Below are 12,974 nucleotides of genomic sequence, written 5' to 3' on the forward strand. Positions count from 1 at the left end.
GCTTCTTTTAAAGGAGAGAATGTTTCCCCATTCACTCTCTCCCTCTCCCCTTCCTTAAGATCAGCCCTCTTTTTCATCCATCTATGATTTTATAAGTCATCCTGATTGGGTGATTGGGTGCCTGTACTCAGACACCAATTCCAAGATCATATTTCCCATTAGCCTCAAAACACTATGATTGACAATTTTCTCCCCAGCCTAAAGACCCTATCTCTGGCAATGACTCATGAGTGTGCCCAGTGAGGTAAAATATCTCACTATCTCTCCCTGTTACAAGAACAAGTTGACCTCTGCAGAATTGCCCTGGTATGAAGGATACTACCTTACATCAACAAAACTATCAACTGATTCCCACAGTTATCATATATGATTCAAAAGTTTGATAGGATTCAAGTTATAGACATCAACTCCCTAGTTATTTTGTTACAGATGTAACAGACTAAAAATACACCCCTTAGGAAGCAACCCTCCCCAGTTTCCAGTAGTGAATGATGCTTGTGACTAAGGTTGTATGTTACCATCTAATTGACATACCTGGCACACAATCCACTACTTTTCCTATATAAACTTTAGCATCATTCTTGTTAGGTTGTGGAATTCTTTAAGGAGCTCTGCCCACCATGGCAAAGTCCCTTAAGGAGTTCTGCCCACCATATTAGTGTTATAATAAACTTTTTGCCAACTTGACTTGAAGATTGCTTGAGTCCATGAATTCATTCCAGATGACCCTGTCCTGTACTTTGGTCCTTGGGGGGGTCCCTGAACCTCTCAAACCACATCATTTTTTTTGTTGTCCCTAGGTAGGCTAGTCTGAAGCCTCACACATTCTCCAAGTCAAGGTAAGCCTCCTTTCCACTCGCCTTCTAGTTGGATCACCCCACAAGGACCTAGGAAGGCTTGTTGGAACTTTGGGTTGAGCCTGCAACAAGATCTGGCAGATTTCCCTCTTGACAAGGGACACCTTGTTTGGGAATATTTTCAGGTTATTTTCTCCCTCTCCAGGATGTTGATTGAGGCAAGTGGCTACAGGTGCTTATTGGTTATAGGCTTATAGGCAAAAAGGATGGACCAATCTCTCTCTACACCATGAGATTGGCCCCTCATATATCTTTTAAAGAACTGGAAAAAGCTTGGTCTCCAAGACTTTAAAAGCAACATTTTGCCTGGCCTCTGTATGATCTGGAGGACCACAGAAAAAAATGTCTGATTTGTGCAGGGGATTTCTAACAAGTCTCTCAGAGCTTCTGGATTCTTTCTGTCATTATCTGTATCATTCCATATGTATCTGTTCAGTGTTTATGTCTCTGTGTGGTGCGAATGACTGTCTGCATACAGCTTGACATCCTGTAAGGTTTAAAATGCAGCCATCCAGTAAGAGTAGCATTCAAGGGCTGCAGCTGAACTTTGCTCGGAATGCTGCCTTCTTTCTCTCCCCTCTCCCTCCCTCCATAATTGCAGCAGCCTTAGAGGAGTGGGTGAATTGGAGAGAGAAAGAGAGAGAAATACTTTACTATTTAATTTATATGATTGGTAAAGGCAAGTTGAGGAGGGTAAGAGAAGTGTTAGATAAGAATTAGAAAGAAGTAAGATATGTGCAGTTTTAAAGGGGCTTTAATCAAAGTCCACCAGAGGATAAATAGAAGGAAAGGCAAGAAAGTTTAAGGAATGAGAGGAGCATGGGTAGAAAAAAAAAAGCATAATCTATTTGCCCAAACTGTGTCAATAGAGGGTTTGAGAGTAAACAGTTTGGAAACTTTTGGAGAATTGTTGGTAAAAAAAAAAAATCTCTCTACATTCCAACTCTGGCCAAGTTTTGATTGTTAAGGGACAGACAAGAAAGAAGGGGGGAACCTTTCCCCTCAGATCAAAGAGAGGCAGGTTGACTATCACTTAACCATTCCTGCCTCACATAAAAGAGAAAAGTTTTTGCATACCAGAACACAATCAAAAGGTAAATAATTCATTCTGGTCATATTTTAAGTGTCATTTCTAACTTGATGCTTAAGATAAGTCAGAATTTATTATACAATTTGGCACTAAGGCAAATTGGGAAAATACATGGATCCAAATTTTGTTAACTTGGTGACCTTAAGCAAATTACCTTTACCTCACATGATTGGAAGGTGCCTAACAAATGGCAAAAGACAGACACTATAAATGTTAACTATTATTATTAGTTCCTTAAGTACATGTGACCAGCATATAATGCCAATGGTGATGAGATGCCCAATTTTCTATGTAAGGTAATTTGGGAATGCATTCAACAGAATTGGAGTCATCTGGCTGGTAATGTGTTTGTTTCAAGGTTTAAACACATAATATTGTTTCAAATCGGTAAACTTTTGTATCAGTTATGTTTAAGCAACTTTTCATAATTTTGATTTTATTAAAGAATCAACTTTAAGAAACTAAAAGAAAGTGGAAAATTGTGTAAATTGTGTAAACTGTGTAAAATTATGTAAAAAACAGTAATTTATTTAATCATTCCTGCTAAACTTGTCTTATATGTTTTATAACTGTCATTTAGAAAACCAGGTATTTCCACCTTTGCCTGTAGTTAAGGAGGAGGTTAGAAATAAAACAATTTGCCTATTGCTTATGAAAGTTGTAAAATTGTTAACTAAGTTATTTGGAGTTACTGTTTCAGTGCTAAAACCTAAAAGTGGTAATTGAATACTGTGCGTGGAAAGGAGGGGACTGGGTTAAAGACTTATCTGAATTGGCACTTCCCATTTAAAATAGTGCTACTTCTGTTATGAGGGCTGGCAGGCAGAGGCACCAGGATCAGCCACTCCCCTGCGTCTGTGTGGATTCCAGGAAAAGAGCTTGTTTAATTTATGAAGTTCCTAAACAATGAACTTGGCTTGATGAGAAGTAGCAAATTTATATACAATAGATAGAAAGGATTTCTAAGGATTGTCATTTACACCAGGAGAAGTTCAAATTTGAAAAAGAAAAATGTTAAATGAAATCTGTTATGTATGAGAGTCCAGAAAAATTGGTATTGCTGATTGTAACTCTATTAGAATAAAAATAACTGTATCTGGCTCTAAGCTGTGATTAATGAAGCTTCCTATTAGAGGTAAAAGACACTTGAGACTTGACTCAAGTGACTTGAGACTGTTAGAACCTATTTACAAGAGAGCAATGTTCAAACATTGCACCCCACCATTCCCCCATCCACTGTTAAAGCTCTTCCTGGCAAGCTTCTTTTCAAGGAGAGAACATTTCCCTATTCACCCTCTCCCTCTCCCTTCCCTTAAAAGCAGCCCTCTTTTCTGCCCACCTGTCTTTTTAATGTCATCCCATCATAATCAACTCACTCCTGTGCCCTCCATTCAGTGAGAATGCTTCTCACATCCTTGTAAGGATCAAGGTCTTAGAAATTTCAGGGATCATCTGAAAACTGAGGCTATAAGTTGTCCCTCTTCAGGGATGAGTAGAGTCACCATTATATCAGTTATGTCTTCCTCAGGAGGATTACAACCTTTAAATAAGCCTTGAAAGCGATCAAGAACTGCTCTGGGACCCCTCCAACCCAGCCTGGAGAAGGCTAGTGGGTCCAGATAGAAAATGCGTTGCCCTCTGCATCCTGACTGACCACTTCTTGGAGGAGGTGGGGGCGGGGGTGAAGAAGAAGCCATTAATGGTTTCAAATTCATTTAAAGGGACAGGCCCTTGGTTCCATCCATAAGAAATGTCCAACCTTTTAAGCATTTTGTCTGCTAAGACGAATCTCTTATCTTTCAGCCTGAGATGATCCAAAGCTCCAAACTGAGGCCAGAATAATTCCCCAGCTGAATTTTACCTCCTTTTCAACCAGCTATCCCATGCCTGATTGCTTCTTGCTTTATTTGTTGCTTTGTTACCCTTGGCACAATTGAAAGTTCTCCCTTATCTCATGCTTCAAGGAGCTTCCCTAAGAGAGTTTTAATTAACTCTAGCTGTCATTATGTAAAAAAAATTTTTTTTTATTTAAATATGACCAAGGAAAATTTATGAGACACACTCACAGATGTAAACAAGAGGTCTCCCTCCTGGCCTTAGTGGGAGGTTTCATTTGACAGAATACCTTTTCCTTTAGGTAGAATACCTTTTCCTTTTTTTTTTTCAATCTCCTGCTGATCACAGAAGTGATTGGTGTTTGGAGGGGGGTGGGAGGGTGGAGCTTACTGAGTGTGCCTGATGTCATCCTCTGATGTCCAGCCACAGCTATAAAAGACCAGGAGTTCTCTCAGGTCACTCCATTTCAGGTCAGATCCTGTTGCCTCCCAGAGCCTCAGGTTCTGCCCAATTGGCCTCCACTGTGGATCTGCAATCTTCTCACCTATGACTCAACTGTGATTTGGCCACACTTTGTGTTCAAGGACATCCTAAGAGGTAAGTTGGTTTTATTTTTCCCTTTTGTGTCTTAGAAATTGGTGTTATATGTTGTTTGTTTTCCCACCCACCACCAAGGAAGGCTAATCTCACTTGCTCATATCTACATGAATAAGCACTGACTGGCATTTGTTTTGATTCTACTGAGTGGGCTGCAACTTCTCAGCACCATTTCCTAACCATGAAATCAGAGAGAGCCGAGCAGCTTCTCCTGAAGATTGTGGAGTCAGCTCAGCAGGTGGACACCATCCTTGCCAAGGAGACAGCCTACCAAGAAGTTTTCCAGCCTGAGAGTCTGGCCGTAAGGGGCCGGCTGGAAGAACTCAGCATTTAATTAATCTCCATGAGCCCAAGAGATTATAGTAGGAAGGCAGAAGACCTGCTCTAGAAGAAGTCTACTTGCAGATCAGAAATCTCAGGAAGACCAAGGGAGCACTCATGGACAGTTGTAGTCCAGAAGGTGCTTACCAGGGCCACTTGAGAAAGGAAACAGATGTCTATCACAGTATTTTCTTTTCAGTGCAAGCAATTTTCCAACTGAAGTTAGATAGCTACATAGACTGGACTCCAAGCTCCACTGTGAGTCATGTTGGGAAGGCAGACTCTACCTCCGTGGAAGCAAGGGACTGGGCTCAAGAGTTCTGTCATTGTTGTCTAGTGCACATTGGAAACTTGTACCACTATCAGAGAGTTTGTGGATTCCCCCTATGCACAGAGACAAGCTGAAACCTACTACTACAAAGCTCTGACACTGATTCCTGAGATAGGGTTGCCCTTCCTACACCTGGCCACTCTGTCTGACAGGAGGTATTTTTATATTGAGGCTGCATATTTTTATTAGTGTTGTATCTACTCAGAAGTACCATGTATGAGAGCATCCTTAAATCTTGAGCTCTTCTATAGCGAAATCGAGGCAATATACATTCATTTGACCAGAAGCCCAACCAGGAAACTAACTCCAGAGCAGAAGCAATGTGAAGATGTTAAGAGGTTGCTGGTGAGCTTCTTGTATCTTCAAAGACTCCTGCAGCCACACGGCAGAGGGGATATTAGGCTGGAGAGACTGTGTGAGGTTATCCTTGAGGACTTTGGCCTTTGCCTCTCCTACCTGCCAGCCAAAGGGAGCCAAAGGTGGGGCAGAGGACTTGGAGAAGAACAGAAACCTGGTTCCTTCCTGCCAACTCAACTCATCTTCCAAATGGTCATCCTCTGTATCTTGACTGTGCACAGCTTAAAGGGAGCTCACTTGTAACTCTGTAAGGCAGCTACCGACTTCACCTTAGCTTTCTTCACTCATCTGGTTCACCACATGAGTAGGAGCATCCAGGCAGAACTACAGAACAAGCAAAGATCAGAACTGGATGAGGTACTGTAAGCCCAGGAGTGAAAAGCCCTTACCCAAAGACAGGGAGCCAGAACCAGTGCTTCCATCACTCCACCCCAACGCAGAGCAACTTATCAGACAGTGATCAGAAACCCTATTTCTCCACTCCACTTGCAGATTTAGGTGAGTATAGTGACCCAAAGCAAGTCTCTGATTTAGATGTGAACTGTGCCTCCTACGAAGTCTTAGATGACAGTGATGACTGGGGGGACATTTCTTTCTCTTCCCTCCCCGAGGTCGATGGCAGCTTGATGAGCTGCTTTCAGAAGCACAGAAAAATAAGGGACCAGCCCAGGGGAAAAGGGCTGCCAGCAGCAGCTGCACACCTGCCAAGGTCCAGAAGCTACAAGAGAAGCTACATATTTTCTCTTTAAAAGGGTTCCTGCCCACCACCAAGGTCATCCCGCAGTGGCTACGCACAGACCCAGCCCTCACAAGTTTGAGCATGCACACGTGCCCAAGGCTGTGGAGTGGCCTGCTGGTGCTGCTGAACCTGATGCCCAGGGCAGAGGGACTTCAGGATGCCAACCTTGGCTTGTTCCCCCCCCCACCCCACCCCCCGGCTCCAGCAGTTGCTACAACTCTTTGAGCAGCCAGATTCCCTCGTCTCTATGCCCCTCCCAGAGGATGTGATTCTGCACACCCTCTTACTTTGAACTAGACATGCCTCCTCCTTTCTCCAGAGAAGAGGTTGCTCTTCATGCCTGCATCCTGCGCACATTTGGTCATTTTGCCTCCCACTTACTGAAAAGCCTCATCACCTATGATCTTAGGCTTGGCCTCTTCATCCGAACAATCCAGGAGGGCAAGGCACCTTCACCACTGACTCCAGGAGAAAAGAAGGCACAAAGCTGCATCCAGACTAACGTGGAGCAGTGGAAGCAGCAAGAGAAGCCGTGGCAGCCGCGCAAGCAGCAGCCGCAGCAGCAGAGGAAGCAGAATCGGCGGCAGCAGCAGCTGCTGCAAGAAGAATTGAAATTAATGGAGAGACACTTACACCAACTCCTGGTTCAGACAGCACTTTCTCCTTATCTTATCGTAGACAGTCCGGCCCTCTGTTGATACCTCTCTCTCATAAGAGAGATGGCGCAGAGCGGTAGGTTCTTCATCCTTATCCCCAAGATCATGACTGATGAGTTAGAACGAAGGAGAAATCCTCTGCTCGCCAGGCCCTGCGGTTCTTAGAAGATGAACTGAAAAAAAGGAACAGATACTTGAGGTGTCAGGTCCAAGTGGGGCAGAAGTTTATGAGTCCAGTGACCGAAGGAGTGGATGCTCCTGCCTGGAACCTATATGGGATTCTCAGTGCTTATGATGAGGGGGCAGCCCTTGCTGGGGCTGAAACTGATGGTGGCAAAGGTATGGTGACAGTCCTCACTGCACTTAGCTTGGCCGATCCCACTGCCTTCTCCTATCCCCTGAAATTGGCTTTTGGGGCTGCTGACAATGCAGGGGTACAAATTAAACATATCCTGACCTTCCATTGGGAGTGGAGGGAGTGTAGTGGAAACTGACATCCCCTTTTATTTCTCTCCACCCTCCACCCTGCCTCTCCCAGTATTATGTTTTCATTCAACTGAAACTCTTCTTGGCGTTTCCCATGGAAATAGATATGTTAGAATCATGCACACTCAGATGACTCTTTGCTGACCTGGGGAGGTTCTGAACTGACCATTCTGTCTACCACTTCCTCCTGGCTCACTTCACATTGCCTGAGTTCATCCCAGTCTCCCTAGGTTTTGCTGAAACTGTCCTTGCAGATCCAGCATGGTTGCATTCCATCACACATTCTCCACCACACCTTGTTCAGCCCTTCCTTGATCTATAGGCATCCCCTCAATTTCCAAGCCATTGCCTACCACAACAAGTCTCTCAGTGGTTTTGTACAAAGACGTCTTTTTCCCTTTCCTTTGATCTCTATGGAATACAGCAATTGCTGTATATATAAGGCAGATGTGTCATCATCTTTATTATATTGGCTCAGCCTCCCCATGAGCAATTAGTATGTCTCTCGTTGTTGACATCTGTCTGTTAGGGGTAAAGAATCTTTTGTAATTGTGTTCATATAGGCCCTAGCTTTGTCTTGACAGGTAGACTCCCAAGCATATTCTCCTCTCCTCTTCCCCCTCCCATTGGTTTTGTACAAAGAAGTCCTTTCCCCTTTGATCTCTTTGGAATACAGACCTGGCAAGGGCTCCATGGGTACACAAGGTTTTTTAGCCGCTTGGGCTTGGGGGTGGGGTGAGGTGGGAGGACTACCCTTTCAATTCCCAGAGTGGCTGGACTAGTTCACAACTCCAGCAACCTTGCATTAGCGTCCCAATTTTTCTACATCCCATGCAGCTCTGGGAGTTTTCCTTTCCTGTCACTTCAGTCATCTGATAGCTGTGGCAACCTGGTATCTCAAAGTTGTTTTCATTTCCATTTTTCTCAGCGAGAGTCTTTAGAACTGTTTTTCATATGACAATCCATCTCTTGGATTTCTGCTCCTGACAATGAACTCTTCCTATCTTTGCACCACAGATCAGTTGGGCAATGCTTCTTATGTTTATGAAGCTGGTTCCACGGGAGGCCTTGATCAGAGAAACCTGCTGTCAAAACACTTGCTTCCAGGTCTCCTGGTTTCATCCTGATTTGAGCTGCATTGTTTTTGTTTATTCTAACAGCGTACTCCTTTTAATCCTCCCTGTCTCTAGTTAGATGGAGAATACTTGCTTGATGCACACATCTGACTAGTATATTTTCACACTCTCCCACAAATCCCCCATGCCCAGTCCCACCCCACCCCCACTGCCCTTTGATATGGCTCTCTCCATTTAGAACTTATCTTGCCAGAAGTGTGAGATATAGATCTATGCCTCCTTTCTTCCAAACCGCTTTCCAGTTTTGCCAGCAGATTTTGGCAAATGATGAATTCTGCTCCCCAAAGGTTGGACCTTTAGGTTTCTCAGACACTTGATTATTGGGATCATGTACCACTCTCTCTGTTATACCTAAACAATTCCACTGACCCACCATTCTGTATTTTAGGCAGGAGCAGGTGGTTTTCAAGAGTGTCACTTTCTCATCTGGGTGGAAATCAGGGAATGCTATGCCACCCCACCCCTCTCTCATTTTTACTTCATGGATTTCAAGGGTTGTTTGACCTTCTGTCCTTCCAGAAGACCACTTTTTAGTTTTTTCGAACTTTGTCAACTATTCTTAGATAATTTCACTGGAGTGGCACTGAATCAATAAATCAAATGAGGCAGATGTGTCATCATCTTTATTATATTGGCTCAGCTTCCCCACATCTGTCTGTTAGGGGTAAAGAATCTTTTGTAATTGTGTTCATATAGGCCCTAGCTTTGTCTTGACAGGTAGACTACCAAGCATATTGCATATTCCCTTCTCCCTCTCCCCCTCCCAAATATCTGAGGTTGCCTTAAATGGAATTGCTCTTTCTATCTCTTTCTGCAAGGGTTAGTTGGAAATAGATTGAAGTGAAGATGGTTTCCGTAGGTTTATTGGATAGCCTGCAATTTTGGTGAAGTTGCTTATTACTTCAACTAGTTCTTTGTCAGGATTCTCTAAGCACACCACCATATCCTTGGCTAGGAGTGAGAGCTTTGATTCCTCCTGGCCATTTTATTCTTCCAATTTGTTTTTCTTCTCTCCTTTCTACAGCTGGCATTTCCAACACAATATTGACTCAAAGTGGTGACCATCAACATCTTTGCTTCCTCATGCCAATCTTCCTGGGGAGACTTGAAGTATGTATCTGATTACAGATCATTCTTATCTTAGGTTTCTGGGAGTCATTTCTTATCATTCTGGGGGTGGGGTGGGAACCAAGGTTCATAGCTTCTACTCTTGCTCTTGATTTGAGTAAGAATGGATAGTGCAGTCATCATTTTGAAGTTTTGTATTTTTGTTGACATGGTTCACATCCCACCTGTTCATCGTGTTTGATCTTTGTGACATGTGGCCATAATACCCTTGCTCTCATTGTATCTACAATGTTCACAGCAGGATTCAGTACTACAGCTCCTCTTTGAAGGAGATCTCTTTGGGCTTTAGCTTTGTCTGACATCACGAATGCTATCCCTGCCTTTGTTACTGCAATTGAGGCATAATCAATTCTGCTCCAGCCCATGCCTTTCCTTCTCCATGTGTCTCTCTGATTCAGGTGTGTTTCTTGTACAAAACATTGGATTCTGGTTTCTGATGCATTCTGTCACCTGCTTCCCTTTGATGGGTGAATTCATGCCATTCACACTTATGGTTACAAACTTCAGTTTCTTCCAGCCAGTTTCCTTCTCTTTCTGCTCCTCCCAGCCTTTTTGTAGTCTGCTTCACTTCTGAAGTCTGTTTTCCTCCTGACCATTAACTTCCTTTACCCACTCTCTCTTTTCTCACCCCACCCTCTTCCTCCTATCTCCTTTCACTCCTATTTCCAGGTAGGGTGAGAAAGATTTCTATATCTAGTTCAGTAAGGGGTGTGGGGGTGAGTTTGGGTATGTGTTTTGCAGGGAAGGAGGGAGGAGGTGAGAGGAAAAGACAGAGACAGAGAGATACAGAAAGAGAAACAGAGAGAAGAGAGAGAGAGACACAGACAGAGACTGACAGACAGAGAGACAGAAAGACAGACATACACACTGTATGGCTGGTTTTTGATTGCCCATACTTTGTGTTCAAGGACATCTTAAGAGGTAAGTCACTTTTTTTTTTCCTTCTATGTCTTAGATATTGTTTGTTTCTCCAAGTGAGGCTAATCTAATTTGTTAGCATCCATAGTTGTATGCATTTTTCTTCACTTTACTGAGTGAGCTAGGATTTGACAGCACCAGTTATCAAAGTTAAGTTCAGGAATTATTTGCAACCATGAAATGAAACAGAATCAATCAGTGTCTACTGCAGAGTGTTTGGTCACATCAGCAATCCAACACCATCCTTGCAGGAGATTCATCCCAATTAAAAATTTTGCAAGCTCAGGATCCAAATTTAATGCCTCAGCATTCAATTAAACTTTCTGAGCACAGAAAGTCCAGGTTAGGAGACAAAAATCTTTTCATGTAGGTAAGTATATTTGGAGATCAGAAATCTCAAGAAGACCTAGAGAGCCTTCATGTTTATTTGTTGTCCAGAAAGAGAAGGTGCTTACCAGAGCTATTTTAATATATGTGTTTTTTTCTATGCATTATTTTTTGAGCGTAAGTTAAATAACTATGGAGACTGAATTTAAGTTTCCCCTGAGTGGGACAACAGACTCTATCTCTATAGAAGAAATTGATTGGGCTTGGAAGTTCTCTATTTTTGCTCTAGAAAAAATTGGAAACTTGTACCAGTATCCAAGGGTGTGTGTGAATTTCTGTTTGGTGAAGCAAGCTGAAAAAAATTTACTTCAAAGTTCTCACACTGATTCCTGAGATCAGTTGCCCTTCCTACACCTGGCAACCATGTCTGGCACTAAATATCTTTATATTGAGGCTACATATTTTTATCAATGTCGTATCTTCTCAGAAGTAGCATGTTTTAAATCATCCTTGAATTTTGAACTACTATAAAACAAGACAAAAAAATATACAGTCATCTTACAGGCAAGATGGTAGGGAAACCACTTCCAGAGAAAAGAAATGTGAAGACATAAAGAGGCTACTAGTGAGGTATTTGTATCTTCCAAGCCTTCTGCAGCCAAATGGCAGAAAACTCACTAGGCTGGGGATATTATGAGAATTTACCTTACAAGACTTTCATTTTTGTTTCAACTACTTGCCTTGGAATAGCCATTCAACCGGCTCTTTCCTTTGGTAGTAAATTTCTATCATTATTGTAGGTGGCAATAGAAAATATGAGCACAGTACTTTTCCTATCATTTACTAGAGTAATACTGAAATGCATATATGTTACTATAATGAGATGGAAGTTTATAAGGTATTATTGTTTTCTTTCTGAAATTATAGTCATTTTCATATTCTAAACAATTAAATTAAGGATTTCTTTATCTTATCACTTGCCCTCCACTAAATACTTATGTTTAAGGTTATTTCCTTGAAATAAACCTGTGTATAGAGCATGCTCTGAAATACAAACATATTACATGTCTTATTTTAAATTTGCTCTAATTTTTAGGCCTTATTTAAGAACAACAATCTATGTGTTTGTGTGTGTGTGTGTTTTGTAATATCCATTCCATTTGAACATTGTTATCAGTTGAATAGGTTTCACAAGAGACAACTCATTTGATATATACTATTCTTTGCATATAATTTGGAATTACTTTATTCATGTCCTATCCCATGTCTTTTTATTATAATTGAAATAAAATAAGGATCTGTTAGGTCAATTCATTTGTTTATTTGTCATATAGTCATCTACTAATAAAGAGTGTTGTTACCTATGTGCTCATATTCTGGAGGAGGGAATTAATTGGATTGGAAAAGTTGGAAAAAGCAATAAGAAAATTACTGTATATGTCAAATGTCCAATATATCTAATGTGATATATAGGATTTAAGCATATTCTACTACAAGTTCAGGATTTTTTTTTCTTAATTTTTTTTTTATTTTTAACAAGTGTTTTTAAAACTTTGGGTTACAGATTTTCTCCCTTCCTCCCTCCCCACCCACCCTCTTTGCAAAGGCAAGCTTCTTGATATAGGTTATAGATGTGTAGTCATGCAAAACACTTCCATAGTAGTCCTGTTGTGAAAAACTAAGTATATTTCCCTTCATCCTATCCTACCCCCCATTTATTCTATTCTCTCTTTTGACCCTGTCCCTCCTCAGAAGTGTTTGCTTTTGATTATCCCCTCCCTCAATCTGCCCTCCCCTCTATAAACCCCCTGCTCTCTTGTCCCCTTCCCCCTTATTTTCCAGTAGAGTAAGATAGATTTCCATACCCCATTGTGTATGTTTTTCCCTCCTTAAGCCAAATCCTATGAGAATGAGATTCACTCATTCCCTCTCACCTTCTCCAATTTCCCCTCCACTGTAAAAGCCTTTTCTTGTCTGTTTCATGTGAGATATTCTACCTCATTCCACTTCTCCCTTTCTCCTTCTCCCAGTATAATCTTCTCACACCTCTTAATTTTATTTTCTAGATATCCCTTCATCTTCAACTCACCCTGTGTCCTCTATCTATCTATCTATACAAACATATAATTTTTCCCTCCCAGTACCCTAATTCTGACAAAGGACTCATGAGTTACAAATATCATCTTTCCCTGCAG

This window comes from Vombatus ursinus, unplaced genomic scaffold, assembly GCF_900497805.2.
Source record: "Vombatus ursinus unplaced genomic scaffold, bare-nosed wombat genome assembly UNPS02010284.1, whole genome shotgun sequence".
NCBI classification, from domain to species: domain Eukaryota; kingdom Metazoa; phylum Chordata; class Mammalia; order Diprotodontia; family Vombatidae; genus Vombatus; species Vombatus ursinus.